Source organism: Lissotriton helveticus, chromosome 6 (assembly GCF_964261635.1).
Source record: "Lissotriton helveticus chromosome 6, aLisHel1.1, whole genome shotgun sequence".
In the NCBI taxonomy this organism is placed as follows: domain Eukaryota; kingdom Metazoa; phylum Chordata; class Amphibia; order Caudata; family Salamandridae; genus Lissotriton; species Lissotriton helveticus.
In genome coordinates, this window is record NC_136067.1 from 1,506,875,243 (window position 1) to 1,506,897,541 (window position 22,299).

Below are 22,299 nucleotides of genomic sequence, written 5' to 3' on the forward strand. Positions count from 1 at the left end.
GCTCGATCTAAGAACTTGTAACTTGGCTTCATCCTTTTTGAGCCTGCTCTTTATGTCCAACAAATATTATTTATGGTTATTCAAGTTATGTCTTCCTGTCCAGGATGTTACTGTGCTTGCATTCAGGGTCTAACATTTAGTTGCCCACATCTGTATCCTATAACAATTTTAAGCAGTCCAAATCTACTCGTATAATTTCCCTAATTGCTTTGTTACCATCTGTTTTATCCCACCAACTGCATGCAATAAATTAAATATAGCATGTCTGGTTCAGCTAACTTATTTGTCCAAGTCATTTTGGCCAACCTCATCAAGAAGGCATGCGTTAAAAATTGCCTTGCTGGTATTTCATGCTCCTGTCTGAGTTCTGAGAAATGTTGCAAAACTCCACCACCTTCATGTATGATCACTGCTCTAGACTATTGCAGATGTGCAAATGTCTGCCAGGTCTCTTGGAATCGAGAAGGAACCATAACAGTAGCTCCAGCATTAAGACTGTACATTGTTTGATTTTTTAATCCACCCTGCTCATTAAGATATTGTCACGTGCAGTGACTTAGGGCAAGCAGTAAAAATCTTGTTGTCTCCCAACAGGAAGACAACATACCACAAACAAATGATACATCACAATCACAACAAAATGCAACACAACTAATATACACAAGGATTCTTCTCACATACTACAACCTCCAACTACTTTCATAATACCATGGTAAAAAGATGTTTGCACTAATCACTGCCTTACTTACCACCCAGGCCATGTAATAATGCCAGTCATAAATGCATTGTGATACGAACCAACATGCTCGTCAGCATCTTTACCAAGTGCAGACGTCATCTAGTACGAGGTAGATGACGAATGAAAGTTAAAGAACTTTGACAAAGTGAAAACACAGCTCCTGTGAAAGATGATTTAATGCATTTGTGATTCATAAGCATGTGTATTTAAGTTGCGAACGGGTAGTTTTCTATTTTCTGTCCTGTTTTCTCTGCAATGAAGGAGATTTTCTATTTTAGCTAGTCATGCAACCGCCTCTAAAACCATTTATAAATAACTTGCAAATGTTAGATAGCATCTTAAATATTTCAATTTTTCAAGCCTAGAAAGTTTCTGCTGCAAGTTCTAAGTTATGTAAATATATCAATCACTCAAAAGCTGAAGATGGGACTTTGCAATCAAACATTTTATTGTATCGAAAACATTATCTAGGTAAACCAATTTCTCATACTTTTATGAATTTGTTGTATAAAGTAGTCTAAGCTTTAAGTGTTTGTTGCCAATTTATGTGATTGTGACATGAGCAATGCTATAATAGAATTCTCTGTTTTTAATTTTCACTAGAAAGAAATATATGCACCCACCGAAGAAGAGTCAAAACATTTTTGAGAAGGAAATTCATAAATAATCAATTACAAACAAAGAGGTTGAAGGATATATTGGGGTAGCTTGCATAATTACTTAACATGACGACCAAGAAAGCAAAAGTATAAACTTTAGCACAACATCTTCCTGAGAGGGACAGTTGGACACTCAGCAACAACCATGGGATAACTTATAAACTGTGCGAGAGGAGAAACACATATATCTAATTTATATAGCTGTTCAGCAGGTTTTATTTAAATAGAAGAGGACAAATAGAGAATACGAAAGTTATTTCAATTGAATACATCATTGGGCTAAGTATCGAACATTTCCTACAATATGCTAATCGGAAACCCCCCTGAACCCCCAAAATGAGAACAAAATGGGTAGAAAATTCTGAAAACAAGCAAAGTTCAGAATCCAGGTGCCCAACCATCATACCACCATATTACCATAGAGGTTGACAGCCTACAACGAGTCAGTCTGGAATTGAACAGTAACTCAATTTCAGCCTACAGCAGAATTAAAATACTTCAAGGTGTCATTGCATCCATCCAATTAAACAGTGGCTTTCATGCCATAGTTACCCTAGCACTTGCTCTTTTTCCTTTACAACGATACTGATGCTCCTCACATGATACAGAGACAAACATATAGAAAGCCAATGTTAGTATGCATGAGGTTCCAGGTTCAGCCAATCCACGGCAATGCATTTCCGGGCCACTGTCATGGCTGCGAAGACTTGATATACTTTCTCAATATCCGAGCTGAATTGCTCATCCACCCTCAACAGAATTAATTGCAATGAGATGGGGATCTGAGTGTGTAGAATGATGCCCCAAAATGAGTCAACTTTACCTCAGAAGGTGGCAAACCTAACACAGATAAAGAACATACAAAACGTATCGTCATCACTGACTGCAACTTGGACAGCTATGCTCAAAGTTTCTTCCCCACCTAAATAACTTCGCCGGATTTCCCGGTTTAGGGCTTTTTGTAAGAATGACTATAAAACTGGACTATTGTAAGAGCTACAAATGAAGGCAGACGTTAGATTTCTGTTCTTTGGAGTAAAACAACTCTCTCTAAATACAATGATTGAAGTAGTTCATTGTTAGACCTGCTCAGAGTCTATTTTTCATGCACACCAATTGCCAGGGTAAACAATCGCAAACATTATTTTGTAAATGTGCGGAAGATATGACATGATACAAGTGCAAAGCATGTATGGTGAATGAAAATGTTCAAAGAGCATGGTGACAATGTCAGAATGTAATAAGGATCCTTTAACTGCACATATAAAATGTTAACATTTATCTCTAACAACCTCTTTAATCCTAATTCTAACCTTTTTTTCATAACACATTATGGTATGTGCCATTTTATAGGGAACTATAATCTGTGAGCAAATGCTACCTTATACTTATATGCCATCTTTTGACTGCTATATTTTTTTACACCATCTCCTAAAGAATCTATTATACCACCTTCATTACACAGCCTTCATTTACTCTAACTCTAAAATTAATATAACACGGAAACATAGTTTATGTGTATTCCCTTCCCTTCCTCGAATTTTGACCCTCTCCCTTACTCTTACCACAATCCCAACTCTCATCATAACACCTGACCCTAACTAAAACTCTAAAGTTAATTTAACAGTAACCAATGCGCCATTACCTCGTGGGCCCTCCAGTCCTCATCCCATTCCTTAGAAAGTGGAGATGGCGATCTCCACAACAGAAAAAAAGAACAGGAGAATGCTGGGACACGTAAATCCACCCTTCCCACTTGAAGTACATAATCTGTGCCTACCCAGCATTCCGCCTGTTCTTTTTTTATCTGTCTTCTGACACAATGGGACATGGATTTGCTGGTTGAACTTACCTGCTGCTGCTTCTTTCTGCAGTCTACTCTGGATGTCTTCGTGGGGCTGCTGGGCTGTCCTCGACGTCCTACTGCCTGGTCTTCTGGCCTGCCTGGCTTGCTGGGAGCCACGTGTGTTGGTGGCCAGCCCTTTGTGGCTGGGGTGCCGGTCCTCCCGGTCTGTTCCTGTGGCTGGGCCGATCAGGAGGACACGCTGCGGCTGCTTCTGTGGGATAACTGAGGCCGGTCTTGGTGATGCCCCAGGATTTCCTGGATGACCAGAAGCCTTTTCCTCCTGCGGCCTTCCTCCCTGATGGCTCCTGTACTCGTCTGCTCTCTACAGTTTAGCATTCTAAGAGGTGGTATGCACACCTTATTTCTCACAATATAGTAATGTTTTAGTTTGTGGTTTTTTTAACAAACTTTACGATTTGCGTGTGGAACTGGGCTGTGTCTTCCCCTGAATGCACCGTAGTTTAGTACAATCGTGTGGGGAGCGCGTGGTCCACGGCCCACTCCCAGACGCACTGCATATTATGGATACCAGATCCAACCAGTAATTCACCATTTGACCTTGTTCATCATTCATCTAATTTTGTCTGCAATGTTTACCATACTTTCTTCTTCATGAGTATGAATAAGGGGACCCCCTCTCAAATTACTTTTAGCCAGGGAAAAGAGGGGAAAATATCAAATACAATAAATAAAGATTTCCCTTGTGGCTATCCTAATTTAACCATAGACCTTAGTTCATAGTAAGAATGACATGTCCTGCAACATGTATTAACAACAAGTGTGCTTTATATTTAGCAATTATTTTTTTTTCCATAGTAATATCACAAAACCTTTTTTTAATATACTTTTTTCTTCTTTTTTATACATCATGATTTCTTGTTTCTCTAAATCATTATATTCTTTCAAACAATTTAAATACATATAAAAACAGTTATTTCATCATCATAATACATTTGTGTTGTTTTATCCAATACCACTCGTGGTACAAATCTGCTATCTCTGCAGCCAAGAAAGCCTATGTCTCCGAGCGTATCCTGTCAGCTCCCTGTAAGTCGAAGGAGATTTTTAGAGTTCTGGACGAGTTCACGTCTGACGCCAGAACGCTTTTGTCCCAGGCCCCTACCCAGGAATCTTGCAATGCACTTAGCACCTTTTTTTTTACAGAAGATTGTTTTGATTAAGGGCACTATCCCGGTCACTTCATTGGATGCTGTTCCCATCACACCCCCTCATAATGCTTTCTCTATCACCCAGCTTCCCCCACTAGACGCTAGATCTCTAGCCAACCTGGCTGCCCGGATCAAGTCTGGCTCCCCTGACGACAACTGTCCACCTTCCATACTTCGCGACATCTGCCATTCTCTACCCGACTGTATCCTTCCTCTGCTCAATTCTTCTCTTCTTTCCGGGACGGTACCCAGCTCCTTCAAGGAGGCCGTTCTAGTGCCTCTGTTGAAGAAGCATGGAGTCGACCCTGCCGTCCCGGCAAACTATCGTCCTATCTCTCTCTTACCTTTTTTCTCAAAAATCTTGGAAGCCCATGTCACTGCCTGTCTCTCGGGGTTCATCGAGAGTTCCATCTTTCTCGAGGCCAACCAGGCCGGCTTCCGCCCTGGTCATTCTACGGAGGCTGTGATCCTGGCTGTCCTAGACACCTTGAGAGACGGAGCCGACAAGGGTACCTCCCAGGCCCTGGTTTTACTAGATCTGTCGGCCGCTTTCGACACGGTGGACCATAACATCCTTCTCCACCGTGTCGAACAGGCCGGCATCCAGGGCCTGGCGCTGGCCTGGGTGAAATCTTTCCTTATGGGGAGATCCCAGTCCCTCAGCCTAGGTACATTTAGGGCCCCTAGGGAACATCTGCCTTGTGGGGTCCCTCAGGGCTCCTCTCTATCCCCTCTTCTTTTCAATCTCTATCTTCGCCCTCTTCTCTCTTCTCTGAGGCAGTGGGACGTCCGCGTCTTCAATTACGCGGACGACCTACAACTCATTTTCTCTCTTAACTCTCCCTCTTCTATTCCTACTTTTCAGGCAGTCATGTCCCATATCTTTCAGTGGATGTGTCAGAACCAGCTGAAATTGAACCCCGGTAAGACGGAGCTCCTCCTGCCGGGTAAGAGCGCCGTCCACTGGGGTCCACATTTCTGGCCGACAGAGCTTGGCTCTCCTCCCTCCCCGGTAACCTCGGTGAAAAGCCTCGGGGTCACTATTGACGCTGGGCTCTCTCTGGGGCCGCAGGTGGGGACAGTGGTTTCCTCCTGCATGTTCCAACTGCGCAGGATCAGGAAGGTGGCCTACCTTCTTACTCCCGATGCCTTGCTTCAAGTCATCATGGCCCTTGTTCTCTCCCGCCTGGATTTTTCAAATTCCATCTATCACGGCTTGCCCAAATGCTCCATCAATAGGTTGCAAGTCATTCAAAACCAGGCGGCGAGACTGGCCCTCGGGATTCCGAAGTGGCAGTCCGCCAAACCCCTCCTTATCAAGCTACATTGGCTCCCGGTTAGCCTAAGGGCTGCCTTCAAGGTTGGCTGTCTTATTTTCAAATCTCTCTCTGGTTCCTGTCCCGCCTTTCTGAAATCCCTTATCTGCCCCTACTGTCCCTCACGTAACCTTAGATCACTTCACTTACATCTTCTGGTGGTCCCTCCTTTCAAACTCTGTAGATCTGGGGGTCGAAGATTTGCCTTTCTCGGCCCCAAACTTTGGAACTCTCTTCCCCTCTCAGTTAGGACTTCCGGTACTCTCATTCAATTTCGCAAATCACTAAAAACCTGGCTTTTCCCACAATCCTGCTAAATTCCCTCTGTTTCCTCAGCACCCTTTCAGCGCCATGATACCTCCGGTGACAGTGCGCTATACAAAATCCCCTTAACATAACATAACATAACATACCACTGTTTTTCAAAATTTATGAAAAACCTTAGATATCCACACCTAAATCACATCCATCACTCACACATTCATACCCTCACATACAGACATTCAGGCAACCAGCTATTCCTATTATACTGGAAGGCTAACAGAGAGAACAAACTCTGACTGAGTAACCACAGAGTATTATATGGGATCACACGCCAGGTCGACGCGCGTTTCGGTGGGCTTGTACCACCTTCCTCAGGACCTCTACAGAATCCCTTTCTGTTTTTTAGGTGGGAACAGGATATTCCATAGTTAATGTGATAAAGAGTCATGATGTTTATCACGGAGTACTTAACTTCCCACTCCGCTCCAAAATAACGTACACGTGATCATATAGTCAGGGCTATTCTCGAGAAGACTTTAAATGTTCCGGTTTCTAGGCATATATCTTCAACCACTTCTGTTTCTTTTACTTTCAAAAAACGATATGACTTTGTTTTTCTATCTCTCTTCATCAAAGTGTCTTAGCGAAAAAAAGGAAGATTTCCCCTTTAATTAGAGTTTTCCTAATCCGCTAGTTCGTCGATTCGTAATCCAGCATTCACTCGAGAAACGCCTGCATTTTATCATACTTTCTTCTTCTCCTTTTAATAATCCACATATATAACATAATGTATTGTTTATTTCGATGTTTTACTGTGTTCATGGAAGGGAGGAACTTGAGTTAGTAGGGCACGTGGATTAAACACTTGGTAGATTTATGTAATTCAATTGATTTAATTTAATGGGCATTGTTGGTTTGAGTACAAAATGTTACATGCGCAAGACTAAACTAAGATTCATGTGATTTCAATTGATAAAAGACACAAAATATTAGTGAGTTAATTTTTGTAATTGTTGACTTTCAGTTACCCCTGATGAAAGACTGGAAATAGACCTGAAATGCATTGGGTTTTGAATGAAGAAATGCTGCTCTTAACTATGTTTTGTATTTGGATCGGATTTACGAGGAGGCCTGGATGGGCACACGTCAATACGAGAAGCTTCCTAAATACATTATGTTATATATGTGGACTATTAAAAGGAGAAAAAGAGAGTATGGTAAACATTGTGAGTAGCACATAGTGTTTTTTTCCAGTCTTGGTTCTGCCTGAGGGCTTTCTCCCTTCTTGCCTGTATATTGGTCTGCTCTCAGGTTTGGGCCTGGTGTGTGCCTTCCTTGGGAGGGCCACCTGGGGCTCTCACTCTCTTTCAGGGGTGTTTCTGGATGGCCTTCTGCCCGGCGCTGCACTGCTTGCCAGTTCCTGGGCTGGATGGTGGAGGCCAGCAATGTGTTGTGGTGTCTGCCTGCCCCGGGGATAAATACCACATGGCAGTTTGTTTCCTGTTCTGGCTCTCTGGCTCCAGCCTTTGGGATCCCCGGCCTCCCATGTTGGTTGTGTATGTGTTGTCAGCCTGTTGACCGGTGCCGCGTTGGTGGTCTGTGCATGGGTTGGCTGGTGGGGTTTGCCAGGGTTGGTGGCGTTTGCCTTCCGAGTGGTTTTTCGTTCAGGTTTTCCTTGCTCCTCTGCTGGTCTGCTGTGTTTTTTTCATCCTGCATCAGGCCCTTGGGGTACCCTGCCTCCCCCTTCTTGGGTTTCTTTCTAGCCTGCCGGGCTTTGATGTAGTGACCTCTCTCTGGCCTGGCGTGGCCCTTGGCTCTGGTGCGCTGTGCCTCTGCTGCCCCTTGCTGGTCTCCTGCGGCTGTCCGTGGTTGGCTGTCGGCTCGGGGGCTGCACTGGTGGTGCCACTGGTTGGCCTGGTTGCCTGCATTGGGATTTTTCCTTTTTACCAACGCTGGCTTGTGGGTTGTGCTTGGGCTGGCCTTTGGGGTTGGGTACTGTGTTGGGGTTTCCTTCTCCCCTCTTTGGTTCCTTGGTTTCTCCCCTGTTGCTTTTGCCTGGCTGGTGGGGGTGTTGGTGGGGCGTCCTGTGTGGTCTGGTGTCTGCCTGCCCCGGGGTTGTGTGTCGCATTGTGGCTTTCCTGTTTTCGCTCTTGCTTGGCGGCCCTGTTGTTTCCTGTTTCTGGGCTGTGTCTTTTCTCTGCCCAGGCATTGCCTCTGCCCTGTGGCAGTGGCTTTGTGGGGTTTTGTTCGGACTGTCCTTGGTGGGCACGGTTGCCTTTGGCCCAGATTGGGGGGGGTGGTGCCTGTGATGTTGGCTTGGTCCTGCCTCTTTCCCCTTGGGGCTTGTTGTTGGGCTTGGTCCTTTGGTGTTTCTGCGCACCTTCTGGCTGTTTTTTTTTCTGTCCCTCTGTTCTGGTTTCGGGCCTGTGCTTTGGTCCCTGTTCTACCAGATCTTTTTGGTGGCTCTGTGTTGCGGTGTCTGCTGGGGTTCAGTTCCTGCCCTGTCCCTCTTCCGGTCCTTTCCCCTTCGGCGGGGTGTGTGCTTTTGATTTCTCCGGGCTCGTTCCTCCTTGGGTTGTGGTGTGGCTTTGAGTCTTCCGGTCTGGTTGTGGGGCCTTGGCTTTGCCTTTGTCTGTCTTGGCCTCGCCCTCCCTGTGTTTGGCCCCTCGTTTGCCTCTGTGAGGGGTTGGTGGTGCCTTTTCTGCCTGGTTGGAACTGGCTCCAGCCGTGGGGGCCTTGTTTCCTTGGGGGTCGCCTTGGGTGTCTTCCTGTGTACTAGTCTTTTTTTCCTTTCTCTGGTTGCTTTGTGCCTGGTTTGGGTGTGGGTCTTTTTGCCCCTTGGTGGTTGGCGGTCCTGTGCCTGGTGTTGCTAGAGACCGTGCTGGCCTTCTTTCCCTTTCCTCTGGCCTCTCCTCTGTGCCTGCCTGGTGCAGGCTGGACCTTGGCTGGCAGCTGTGGGCTACTTTGCTCCCTCCCTGTCCTCCTGCCTCTTTGGGTTCTCTGTGTGGCCTGGCTGTGGCTGGTTCCTGTTCCTTTCTCTGTGCCCTCGGTAGTTGGGGGTTTTGGGGTTGTGGCAGTTGCCCTGTGCCATTTCATTTCATAAACTTTATTCGACAATTAAGTCATAAAAGTATACATAAAATACACAAGTGTTAATTAAAAAAATCTTTTAAAAAGCCATACAATAAATATTTAAAAAGAGTATTAAACTAGAATAGACTATTGCCGAATTACAATTTAAAAAGGTCTTAAAATCATTTCATCAATATACATTTGTCTAGAGGAGAATTGCACAGAAATTCACGAGAGTTAACCCTATTATGCATAGGCGAAAACAGGTTAATTTTCATATAATTACCGCTGTATGTTTTGTGCGGATTACCCAAGCCCATCTCAAGAATTTAGCCACAGCAACAGCAATTCTAGGCGTCGGGTCTGTAGATAGAATTCTCAGAGCCTCACCATGCCTATGTATCCCAAGCAGTTTACATATAGGCTTGATCCACATCGTTCTGGGGGCAGTATACAGAGGACAAAAGAATAAAAAGTGACTTAATGACTCTTGTTCCTCCTCACACTTGGGAAATCTGTCGTTATAATTTTTGTCTGCCCATTTTACTGTAAAAGATCTTACTGGTAGTGATCCTACCCTAAGCTGGAAATAAAGCTTACGGTCCTGTTGTTTACCAATAATGTCCCAATATTGTTCCAGTTGTGGTTGGGCTTTGATATCCATGAAACGACCAGTTAGGTGCGAGGAGAGACCCTCTGACCTGTCTTCTGCAATCACCATCTCCCAATACTTTTATTTTAGTGATTTTTTGGAGGGAAATTGGGCGTTTTCCGGGTCCTCCCATAGTACCCTCATTACCAGTTTGAAGAGTATTGATCTAATGGCCTTCAGCCAATGTATTCTATGGCACGGGTCCTTAGCCATTATCTCCCTTAGCCCCTGGGCATAGTGCTGTAATTCTTCTGTGGTCCATAAACGGCGCCAATAGAGTAATGGCCGCAGAAAGGCAAGGTCCTGGACCGCCTTTTTTCCAAGGTCCCACATTAGCGGTATTAACGGGGTACTTATGGGAACGCTAGTAGCTTTTCGCAGAAATTCATTTTCTGCTAGTGTTAGCTTTCTTAGATCTTCAAAACCCCAAAGTTCGGCTCCATAAAGGGCCGAGCCTAGGACCTTCATCCCGTATACTTCCAATAAGGGGCTAATAGGCTTTGTTGTTGAAGAGGTGAATTTTTTCAAAAGGATACCTGCCTGCTGTCGGAGTTTTAGCACCGCAATGTCCAATTGACTAGACCACCCCAAGTCTCTCTGAAGGGTAACCCCCAGGTAGGTGAAAGCATCTACCCGCTCCAGCGGAGAACCGTTCATATTGATCAGTCCTCTGAAAGGTCTATTTGACCCGCACGTTTTACGGCCGGTCAGGACCATATACTTGGTTTTTGTCGTGTTTATTTCTAGGCCTCTATTCGAACGATAATCTTCAAACCGCTTCAATGCTTGCTGGAGTCCACTCTGGGTCTTTGAAATGATGAGGGTGTCGTCCGCGAACATGAGGATCGGGGCCCGCTCGCCAGACATCGCAGGGGCATCAGTCAGGCCCTGTGCCACTTCTTCCGGGCCCATGGTAGTGCTGTGTTGGTGGCATTGTGTCTTGTTGGCATGTCTTTTATTCCGTCTGCTGGCTTTGTGGGTGTTTGAGGGGACATTTGAGGTGTTGGGCTGTGGGCCGCCTGTTTTTTTCACTCCTGTTTTTGCACTTCTACAGCTGCTCTTGGGTCTCACCTGGGGTAGTACCTTAGTGTCATCCTTTGCCGTCCTGGCCAGTTGGTCAGCTCTTGTTTCGGTTGGGGGTTTCCCCCCTTCCCTGTTCAGGGTTCTTCTTCTGTGCCTGGTGGCTTGTTATTCCCTGCTCCCATGTTTCTCCCCTGTGGTCGATGCCCGGGTTTCTGGTTGGGGGTGTTGCCCTTGGTGGGAGTTGTTTGTGGACGCTTCTTTCCTGTTGGCCCTGTTTGGTCTTTGGGTTCCCCTGATCTCGGTGGCCCTGGGGGTTTGCCTCTCCCCGCTCTTGGTTTGGTGCCCTGGTCTGGTTCGGGGTCTGCTGGGTCGTTCCCTTAATTTCCTTGGGCAGGTCCTGTTGACCTTCTTTTGGTGGGGGGTATTGTGCTTCTTGCCTCTCCCTTTTCTTTGTTCTGTGGGGTGCCGGGTTTTGTGTCTTGGTGTCCCCTGCTTTCGGGGTGGTTGCCTCAGTCTTGGCTTGTTGGTTTGTCCTTGTGCCCGGGTCCTTCCCTGGGTTTGGTTTCTTTTTTGGGCTGTTGTCTGGTGGTTGGTGCTGGTCATTCCTGACCCATGGCCTGGTCTGCCTCTGTGGATTTTGTGATGGTGTCCTCTTTGCTCCCTGTGGCCGGGACTGTCAGGTTGGGGAGCTTGCTCTTGGTCACTGTGCCCTCTCTTTCTGGTTTGCTCTATCTGGGCCTGCCCTTGGTTGGTCCTCTGGGTCTGTGCCTTGGCTCTTATGACAGGCCTTGTCCCCTTTTGTCTGGGCTGGTCTGCTAGGGGCCTCCTCCAGGGTGTTGGGGTTGGTCCTGTGGTTAGTCATGTCGATCCTTTGTCTCCTGCTTTGGGTGGGGCCTGTAGGGTCTCTCATTGCTCTCTTGGCTTTCTGGTGGGGTCGTTGAGGGTTCTTTTCAGTAAGGTGGAAAATGTTTCCCTTGCCTGGGGGAGATCGTTTTATGCTATTTCTGCTAGTTCTGGGTGTTGTGTGGTGTTCCCAAACTAAACTTGGAGGCCTTCTCTCGGGTAGGGGGCCCTTCTGGGTTTTTTGCCCTGTGGGCATTTCTGCTTTTTCTAGGCCCCCTTCTGCTTGTTATTTTGGGAGAGTCCTGGTTGCTTTGGCCCTTCAGTGTATTCCCTTTTGGCTTTAGTCTCTGTGCTTTGCCTACTTTCTGGCCCTGCCTTCTTGTGGCATCGGGTTGCCTTGGGTCTTCTTCTGTGGGTTGCCTCGTTGCTGTCCTTCTTGTGGGGTCGGTCTCTGGTCATTTACTGTTGGGCTCTCCTCCTCTGGGGTTGGTTTGGAGGTATCCCCCATGTGGGTTGTCTGCCCTTTGGGTGGCAGCTCTGTGATTTGGCTCCTTGTTTTGCTCTTCTTCATCATCCTCTGCTTGTTTTGAGGGATTCAGCCCTGTTGTTTGGCTGGGGTGTTGTGGGTTGAGTGCTCCTGCTTGTGTGTTTTTGTGGTTCTCCCATTTGCTTCTTTTGGGTTGCTGTGTTCAGTGTGATGCCCCTGGTGTTCATGGGAGTTTGGAAGGCCGGGTTTCTGGCTTTGGTATGCTCTACTTTGAAAGGAATGGGAAGACGACTGAATGGACAAGAGGGTAATGCCCTATTACTTACCGGTAATCTTCATTACTCCTTGTCCCGTTGTCCTCTTCCCATTCCTTATGCCCTTCCCTCCCGGACAAATGTCCTTCCTGTTGGTGGCTTGGTAGTTCAAGCGGAATGCTGGGTAGGTACTGATTATGTACTCCCAGTGGGAGTGGGTGGGATTAGGTGTCTCGCCATTCTCCAGTTCTTTTTTCTGTTGTGGAGCTGGCCATCTCCATTTTGTAAGGAATGGGCCGATGACAATTGGACCAGGAGTAATGAAGATTACTGGTAAGTAATACGTCATTCCTTTTACCATAATCCTAACAGTAGACTTTATCTATGCCCTAGCAGTAAACAGTACATTTTACTTTATCCCTTACTCTGGACCCTACGTTAATCACAAATCCTAAATTTAACATAAAAGTAACCCAAAACTTCTCCATTGCAACATTACTGACCCATGTGTTTTCAACTGTATTTTACATTCTACTTTTTATATATATATATATATATATATATATATATATATATATATATATATATATATATATATATATATATATATATATATATATATATATATATACATACATCCATCCATATCCATACTAATATTATAAAGAGAGAGCCCAAACCTTTGAGGCGGGTAATCTCAGTAACCACAGCACCTATCACAACACCCAATAAAGCGTTGGAAAGGGCAGTTGCAGCAGAAGGACATAGGCTATGCAGACGGCCTCCATATTTTAAAAAAAAATTGTTTGCAGAGTTTTATATAGCGCTAACTTGACCCGAACTGAATCAGGTATCAGAGCGCTTTACATAGCACCAGTTACGTTACATGAGGACAAACATTAATTTTTGTTAGGCACGGGGAGATTAAATGATTTGCCCAGAATCACAGGATGTTTGGCGTCGTTACCAAGACTCGAACCCAAATCCCCAGGTCCGAGGTCGAGCGCCTTAGCCATTAAGCCAACTCCTCTATACATTTAAAAGGTAAAAGAACCGTGCCAGCAAAGTAGTCACTTGTGGGCGTGTCTGTGTTGTGCTGTGGGCGTGTGCTGGGGGCGTGACAAACGCTGGGGGCATGTGTCCGCCCTTCATGCCATGTGAGTCGTACATACAAGCGCCAATTATGTTGCTGCACAGCATCAAGGGGCACGCTGGGGGTGTGAGAAACGCGGGGGCGTTTGTCCGGCCTTTAATCAGAAGATCGTCTGTTGTGGCCGTGTGCTGGGAGCGTGACAAACGCGTTCACCTGGAGGCCTGGTAAGTAACGTTACTGCAGCCTCTCCTGTGCACTATCACTGAACTCTCTCATTCAACGAAATTGCACGGCAGCTGCTACCATCAACCAGGGCTCTAGCCGGGCTCAGGCGGCGGATCAGTACACTAATTACACGCACCTGATAACATCAACCAGGGCTGCAGCTGGGCCTCCAGTGGGGGAACACACGCCTGCTAACTTCAAACAGGCCTGCATCTGGGCCTCAAGCAGGGGAACACGCAAATGAGCGTGTCTGCGGGGACAATTACTGCAGCCTCTCCTACTCGCTGTCACTCAACTCTCTCATTAAACGGATTTACCCACGGCTGATAACTCTCTCATTCAACGACATTACACGCGCCTGCTAACATCAACCAGGGCTGTAGCAGGGCTCAGGCGGTGGATCACTACACCAATTACATGCGCCTGCTAACATCAACCAGGGCTGCAGCTGGGCCTTCTCCGTCCCTATTCTAATGAAACAAAAAATGTTGTCTACCGCGAGATTTTAAAATAAATCGCCCTTGCCAAATACACACATTACACACATTCTATTTCATACCCGGACAACGTCGGGACGGGCTGCAAGTATATATATATATAAATATATATATATATATATATATATATATATATATATATATATAAATATATATATATATATATATTCACTGAAAAAAACATAGATTTCAGGGATGTTATAGTTAGTTGGACATTTTACTCGTACAAAACCGTAGACATTCCACTGTTATAGTTAGTTGAGCTAACTATAACTTGCGCCTCGCAATGCACTGCTGATGATGTCACATATTACATCATTCATGACATGGTCAGTGACATCACTGATGACATCACTGATGACATCTCAAATGACATCACTGATGACATCATCTACTTGAAAATCTGATGCACCTCCTCATACCTTAATAAAACGTTTGATACAGCCACTCTAAAATACAGACTACTATTTTCGAAACAATAGAGATACCAAAACCAGTTACTACATACGCACTCATTGGTTGCTAGGTGTAGAAACACATCCACTCATTAACCCATACAGTCACTCATACATGCAGTGACTCATCAATACAACACTATTATAGGCACTCAAACACTTTTACAAACAGTCACACACCGCCACTCATCCAGAGTTACTCAAATATCTAGTCAGTCATGCAAAGAATCAATCACACTATTTACTCACCTATACAGTTATACACACACAACCTCATTAATTCATACAGAAACTAACATATACTTACTCTTTTATACAATCACTGATACAAGTACACACTGATCCATACAGCCACTCTCACAATAACTGGCTCTCATGTATAGTCATTTATATACTTCAACTCTCACATGCACTGTGTTTTACATGTTTAGTTACCTGGCCATGTAGCACTGAGATATGCATTCACTCACCAACACATCCATACACACACTCACCCACCCATACAGCTATTTCCACATGCACTCTTGAACCCATACACCCAGTGAATGAAGCACTCACACATCTATGCACAGAGTCACACACCTCCCATCCACCCACACACACACTTAGGTACCCAGACAAATACTTACACAACCAATCAATAACCCATATAGACCCTCATGTAGCTACTCACCAACCATTGCAGCAGCTTGCACAGCAATATATAGACTGATACAGACATTCACACAGTTTAGTCACTAACCCATGCATTCAGTAAGATACATTTAATCACTCACTTATACAGTCAGTCACACACCTACTAAATCCTCCATCCAGACACTTATACACCCACTCATTCTTCAATACAACTTGGCCAATATATATAAAACATATTGAAACTCTACAGAAACACAGTCACTGGATTATGTCATCAGTGATGTCATCAGTGATGTAATTTGAGATGTCATCAGTGATGTCACTGACCATGTCATGAATGATGTAATATGTGACGCCATCATCAGTGCATTGCAGGGGTGCGAGTTATAGTTCAACTAACTATAATGGCAGAATTTCAATGGTTTTGTACGAGTAAAACGGCCAACTAACTATAACGTCCTATATATATATATATATACATTCACTGAAAAAAACATAGGTTTCAGACATGTTATAGTTAGGAATTAGCATTTAAAAAACCTTAGAAGTGCACTGAAAAAAAACATAGGTTTTTGGGGTGTTATAGTTAGTTAGACTTTTCACTTGTACGCCCGCAATCCACTGCTGATGATGTCACATATTGCATCATTCATGACATGGTCAATGACATCACTGATGACATCTCAAATGACATCACTGAGGACATCACTGATGCCATCATCCAGTGAATGTGGTTTGGTTCGATATTTAAATAAGTATTATATATATATATCCATACTAATATTATAAAGAGAGAGCCCAAACCTTTGAGGCGGGTAATCTCAGTAACCACAGCACCAATCACAACACCCAATACAGTGTTGGAAAGGGCAGTAGCAAGAGAAGGACATAGGCTATGCAGACGGCCACCATATTATTATAATTTTTTTTTGCAGAGTTTTATATAGCGCGAACTTGACCCAAACTGAATCAGGTATCAAGGCGCTTTACATAGCACCAGTTACGTTACATGAGGACACACATTAATTTTTGGTAGGCACGGGGAGATTAAGTGGTTTGCCCAGAATCACAGGATGTTTGGCGTCGTTACCAAGACTGGAACCCAGATCCCCAGGTCCGAGGGCGAGCGCCTTAGCCGTTAGGCCAACTCCTCTATACATTTAAAAGGTAAAAGAACCGTGCCACCAAAGTAGTGCCTTTTGGGCGTATCTGCATTGTGCTGTGGGCGTGGGCTGGGGGTGTGACTAACGCTGGGGGCGTGTGTCCGCCCTTCATGCCACGTGAGTCGTACGTACAAGCGGCAATTACGTTGATGCGCAGCATCAAGGGGCACGCTGGGGGCGTGCCACGCTGGGGGTGTGAGAAACACTGGGGGCGTGTGTCCGGCCTTCATGCCATGTGAACGCAATTGTGCCGCATCAAGGGGCACGCTGGGGGCATGAGAAACGCTGGGGGCGTGTGCTACGTTCCGTCCTTCATGCCATGTGGGTCGTACATTAATCAGAAGATCGTCTGCTGTGGCCGTGTGCTGAGGGCGTGACAAACGCGTTCACCTGGAGGCCTGGTAAATAACGTTACTGCAGCCTCTCCTGCGCACTGTTACTGAACTCTCTCATTCAACGAAATTACATGCGCCTGCTACCATCAAGCAGGGCTCTACCCGGGGGATCAGTAGACTAATTACACACGCCTGATAATATCAACCAGGGCTGCAGCTGGGCCTCAAGCGGGGGAACACGCGCCTGCTAACATCAAACAGGCCTGCATCTGGGCCTCAAGCGGGGGAACACGCAAATGAGAGTGTCTGCAAGGACAATTACTGCAGCCTCTCCTACTCGCTGTCACTCAACTCTCTCATTAAACGGATTTACCCACGGCTGATAACTCTCTCATTCAACGACATTACACGCGCCTGCTAACATCAACCAGGGCTGTAGCCGGGCTCAGGCGGCGGATCACTACACCAGTTACACGTGCCTGCTAACATCAACCAGGGCTATAGCTGGGCCTTCTCCGTCCCTATTCTAATGAAACAAAAAATGTTGTCTACCGCGAGATTTAAAAATAAATTGCCCTTGCCAAATACACACATTACACACATTCTATGTCATACACGGACAACGTCGGGACGGGCTGCTAGTATATATATATATATATATATATATATATATATATATATATATATATATATATAGCAATCTGCCTTGAAGACAAAGTGCATGTATAAGTGTCTGAATGGAGGATTTAGTAGCAATGTGATTGATTGTGTAAGTGACGAATTTAAAGTGTCTCACTAAATATATGGGATAGTGATTAAACTTGGTGAATACCTGTATCACTCTATCTCTTATTGTGTAAACTACTACATAAGTTGGTTACTAGCTATGTGAAAGTCTATATTAGTTAATAATTAGTTAAGTGAGTATTTGTATGGGATTGTGAATGAGTGTGTGTGTGTTTGGGTGGGAGGTGTGTGACTGTCCAAAGATGTGTAAATAGTTGATTTAGTAGGTATATAACCCCTTGGCTGCTGGGGTCATTCCCCTGCCGTGCTGGGGGGAGGTGGGGCACGCACAGTGTCCCGGTGCTCATGACGAGCTCAGCTCGTCATGAGCCACGAAGGTCATGTGCTCATGACGAGCTGTGCTCGTCAAGACCACACCCGTTTCATGAGAACGATCGCACAGCAGGGGAATCTGCCCAACGTGCAAGCGTTCTAATGGTCATAACGAGCTCAGCTCGTCATGAGCACACGAGAACCGTGGCTCATGACGAGCTGAGCTCGTCATGAGCGTGGGAGGGGTTAAGGTTTAGACTGTATGTGGAAACAGTTGTTTGGGTGAGTGAATCTCTTTATGGGTGTGGTGATGAGTAAATATATTTCTCAATGATACATGTCCAAGAAACTAGACATATAAAAAGCAGTGTATGTGACAGTTGTTGTTTATAAATAACTATACATAAGACTCAGCGATTGTATGAGTGACGTATGGATAACTCTATACTTGTAATAGTGATTTTATAACATACTAAGTATGAGTTACTATCTATATCAACAAATAAAGTGGTGTTTGTGTAAGTGTGTAGCTTAGTAAATATAAGTATGATCAACTGTTTGCATAAGTAAGTAGAATGACTGCATAGGTAAATAGAATGTGTGCTGGTGTGTAATGTTGATGTAGGTGTATAAGTATATTTAATAGTGTTCTATTCATCTTTGTTAGCATGTTTGAGTGAATCTATAGGCAAGTGTTTAGATGTGAGTGTAGATGTAGGAATCACTGAGTGGGTTTTTAGAAACTTGTATTGGTGTGTCAATATTTTATAATGAGTGTTGAAAGTTTATACTAGTGTATGATAAGATGTATCAGATTGTCACGTGAATGATGTCAACAGTGATGTCATCAGTGATGTCATTTGAGATGTCGTCAGTGATGTCATCAGTGATGTCACTGACCATGTCATGAATGATGTAATATGTGACATCATCAGCAGTGGATTGCAGGCACGCAAGTGAAATGTACGAGTGAAATGTACAACTAACTATAAAACCCCTAAAACCTATGTTTATTTCAGTGAGTTTCTAAGGTTTTTTTTAATTCTAATTCCTAACTATAACATGTCTGAAACCTATGGATTTTTCAGTGAATATCAGAGGTTTTATAAATGCTAATTCCTAACTATAACATGCCTGAAACCCATGTTTTTTTCTGTGAATTTCAAAGGTTTTGTAAATGACAATTTTTAAATGTATTAATTCATATATTTATTTTTTTGATACTGATTTACTACATTTTTTTAAACTATTTATTTTTAGATATTTTATTTTTTAAATTACATTATAATTACATTATACATTACATTACAAAATTTACTTTCTCAGAATGAATTACTTTAGTTTAAATACTTTGCAAATAGGCAATAGACTTTTAAGTACAGTAGTTGCAGTTGTTGTAATGCGCAACACAATTTGAGACAGAATGCAACATTGATCTCAATGTGAATTTCTAGTTAAATGCAATTAAATACTTTTTGGATTACCTTTCTAACCAGAAGACTAGATCCTAGATTCAGCCCTGGGATATCTCCTGTAAACAGTTGAGTAAAAACGTTTTGGTTACAGTAGTGATTTTAAAGGAATATTATTGTATTTTAAAAGTTGACAAAGAACCTTTTTCACATAGAACCACCAATGTTATCCTATGAGAGGAAATTCACTTATCAGGAAAGTAGTGTTAACGTTACTTTTTCATACTCAGTGGTGGATCCTGGATCCAGCACTGGTGCAACTCCTGTAAACAGTCGAAAAATGCGTTAAAGTCATACAGGCAATTTTTAAGGAATATTTTTAGTTTGTGAACATAGACACTTTGAAACTTTTCTGGTGAAAACCAAACAATGGATTCCTACGGAAGGAAATACAAGTTAGTGGTAAATACGGTTAGAATTACTTTTCAGGATCACTACTGGGCTCAAAGAAGCAGCACTGAGGTCACTCCAGATAACAGGTGAGTAAATCAGAATTCGTAGTTCTGCTGATTTTATAGGAATTTTTGTACGTTTCAAAAATGGACACGAAAACTTTTGTGGTGTAAACCACACAATGGATTCCTATAGAAGGAAATACAAGTTACTCGTAAGTACGCTTAGAATTACTTTTCAGGATCAGTGCTGGGCTAAAAGATGCGATACAAAAGGGGATGCAGCACTGGGTTCTCTCCTGATAACAGGTGACTAAATCGGAATTTGTAGTTCTGATGATTTTAGAGGAATATTTGTACATTTCAAAAAAATCAACACTTAGAAACTTTTCTTCTGAAAACCACACAATGGATTCCTATGGAAGGAAATACAAGTTACTGGTAAGTACGCTTACAAATACTTTTCAGGGTCAGTGTTGGGCTACAATATGCAGCACTGGGTTCTCTCCTGATAAAAGGTGAGCAAATCGGAATTCGTAGTTCGGCTGATTTTAGAGGAATATTTGTACAATGTTGAGGGAAGGGGCGGGGCCTGCGGTGACATGTGTGCAAACACGCCCTGTGGCATGTTTTAAGTTGGGGAATTAATTCCTCTTCAATGTTGCTGTCCCCTGGGGGCCAACTAGCCCACCAGGTACCTCCAGTATGTGCCAGGTAGCTGCGTTGCAGAGAGGTATTCAGAGGCCACGCCCGTTTTTACAACACTCTGCAACACAGCTCCGTGGCGCTAACTGGAGGTACCTGGTGGGCTAGTTGACTCCTAGGGGACCTCTGGATTGAAAAGGAATTAATTTCTCAACTTAAAACACGCCACAGGGTGTGTTTGCACACATATCACCTTAGGCCCCGCCCCCTACCTTCACCACTGTGCAAACGCGCCTGTGGCATGTTTTAAGTTGGGGGATTAAGTCCCCTTGAATCCTGAGTTCCCCTGGCAGCCAACTAGACCACCAGGTACCTCCATTATGCACAAGGGAGCTGCGTTGCAGAGAGGTGTTCTGAGGCCACGCCTCTTTTTACACCTCTCTGCAAAGCAGCTCTGTGGTGCTTACTGGAGGTACCTGTTGGGCTAGTTGGCCACCAGGGGACCTCAGGATTCAAGGGAACTTAATCCCCCAACTTAAACCACGCCACGGGGCGCGTTTGCACAGTGGTGAAGGTAGGGGGCGGGGCCTGAGGTGATATGTGTGCAAACATGTCCTGTGACGCGTTTTAAGTTGGAGAATTAATTCATCTTCAATCCAAAGGTCCGCTGGGGGCCAACTAGCCCACCAGGTACCTCCAGTATGCGCCAGGGAGCTGCGTTGCAGAGAGGTGTTCAGAGGCCATGCCCGTTTTTACAACACTCTGCAACACAGCTCCTTGGCGCTTAGTGGAGGTTCCTGGTGGGCTAGTTGGCCCCCAGGGGACCTCTGGATTGAATAGGAATTAATTCCCCACCTTAAAACGCGCCACAGGGCGTGTTTGCACACATATCACCTCAGACTCCGCCCCTACCTTCACCACTGTGCAAATGCGCCCGTGGCGCATTTTAAGTTGGGGGATTAAGTACCCTTGAATTCTGAGGTCCCCTGGTGGCCAACTAGCCCACCAGGTACTTCCAGTAAGCGCCACAGAGCTGTGTTGCAGTGAAGTGTAAAAAGGGGCAAGTCCTCAGAGCACCTCTCTGTAACACAGCTCCCTGGCGCATACTGGAGGTTCCTGGTGGGCTAGTTGGCCCCCATTTCACACCTTCCACACATATTTCAATGATTTCCTCAGCCTTGTTTCTACCGAGGCACAAAATGGCTGCCAACAGTTCCTGATTTCGAATGTTTTCAACCGATTAACAGCCAATTAGAATTGAGCACATGAGCGGGACAGTGCGCTTATCCTACGAGGCCAATCCTCGCACGATCTGCGGATCCTCTGCGCCCATAGATATATAAATGACTTTAACCATCATTTTTAAAGAAACTACTGAACAGATTGACACCAGATATGCCAAAGGCACATGTCGGAGCTGAGGACTACCTCTCTGCCAAATTTGGTGTCATTCCGTTCAGCCGTTCGAGCTGTAGCCGTGGCTAAAGGTCCTATGGGAAATTGCATGGGGAAAACACTTTTTGGGACCCCAAACGTTCAGGGAAGGAGCGGAACTGAGCTTGCCAACAGTTTGGAAAATTTCAAGAAGATTCATCAATCGACGCCAAAGTCATTGCCAATAGAATGTTGCAGATTTCCTATGGATAATAGGTCCTAACTATAACTTTCTACTGGCGACCGCCAGTCGTTAATATATATATATATATATTTCCTGCAAACTAGTTTTATCACCCAATTTTGCACAATCTTTCTGATAATTATTCTTGGATTTGTGTCATTTACCTGCATCGCTCAACGTAATGTCTCCTAGTTAGAGCATTTCAGCTACAATAAAACTGACTTGTTCTTCATTAGCGTTCGTTATATTCTATTCCCTATACAGGAGTCTTTAAAAACGCAACACAATCTGCTTTTTACACTTTGACACTATCTGTGACTTGCATGTGCATATTATAATTTTAAGAAATAGCATTGAAGGAGGAACTGAAGCTTCTAAAGGAACA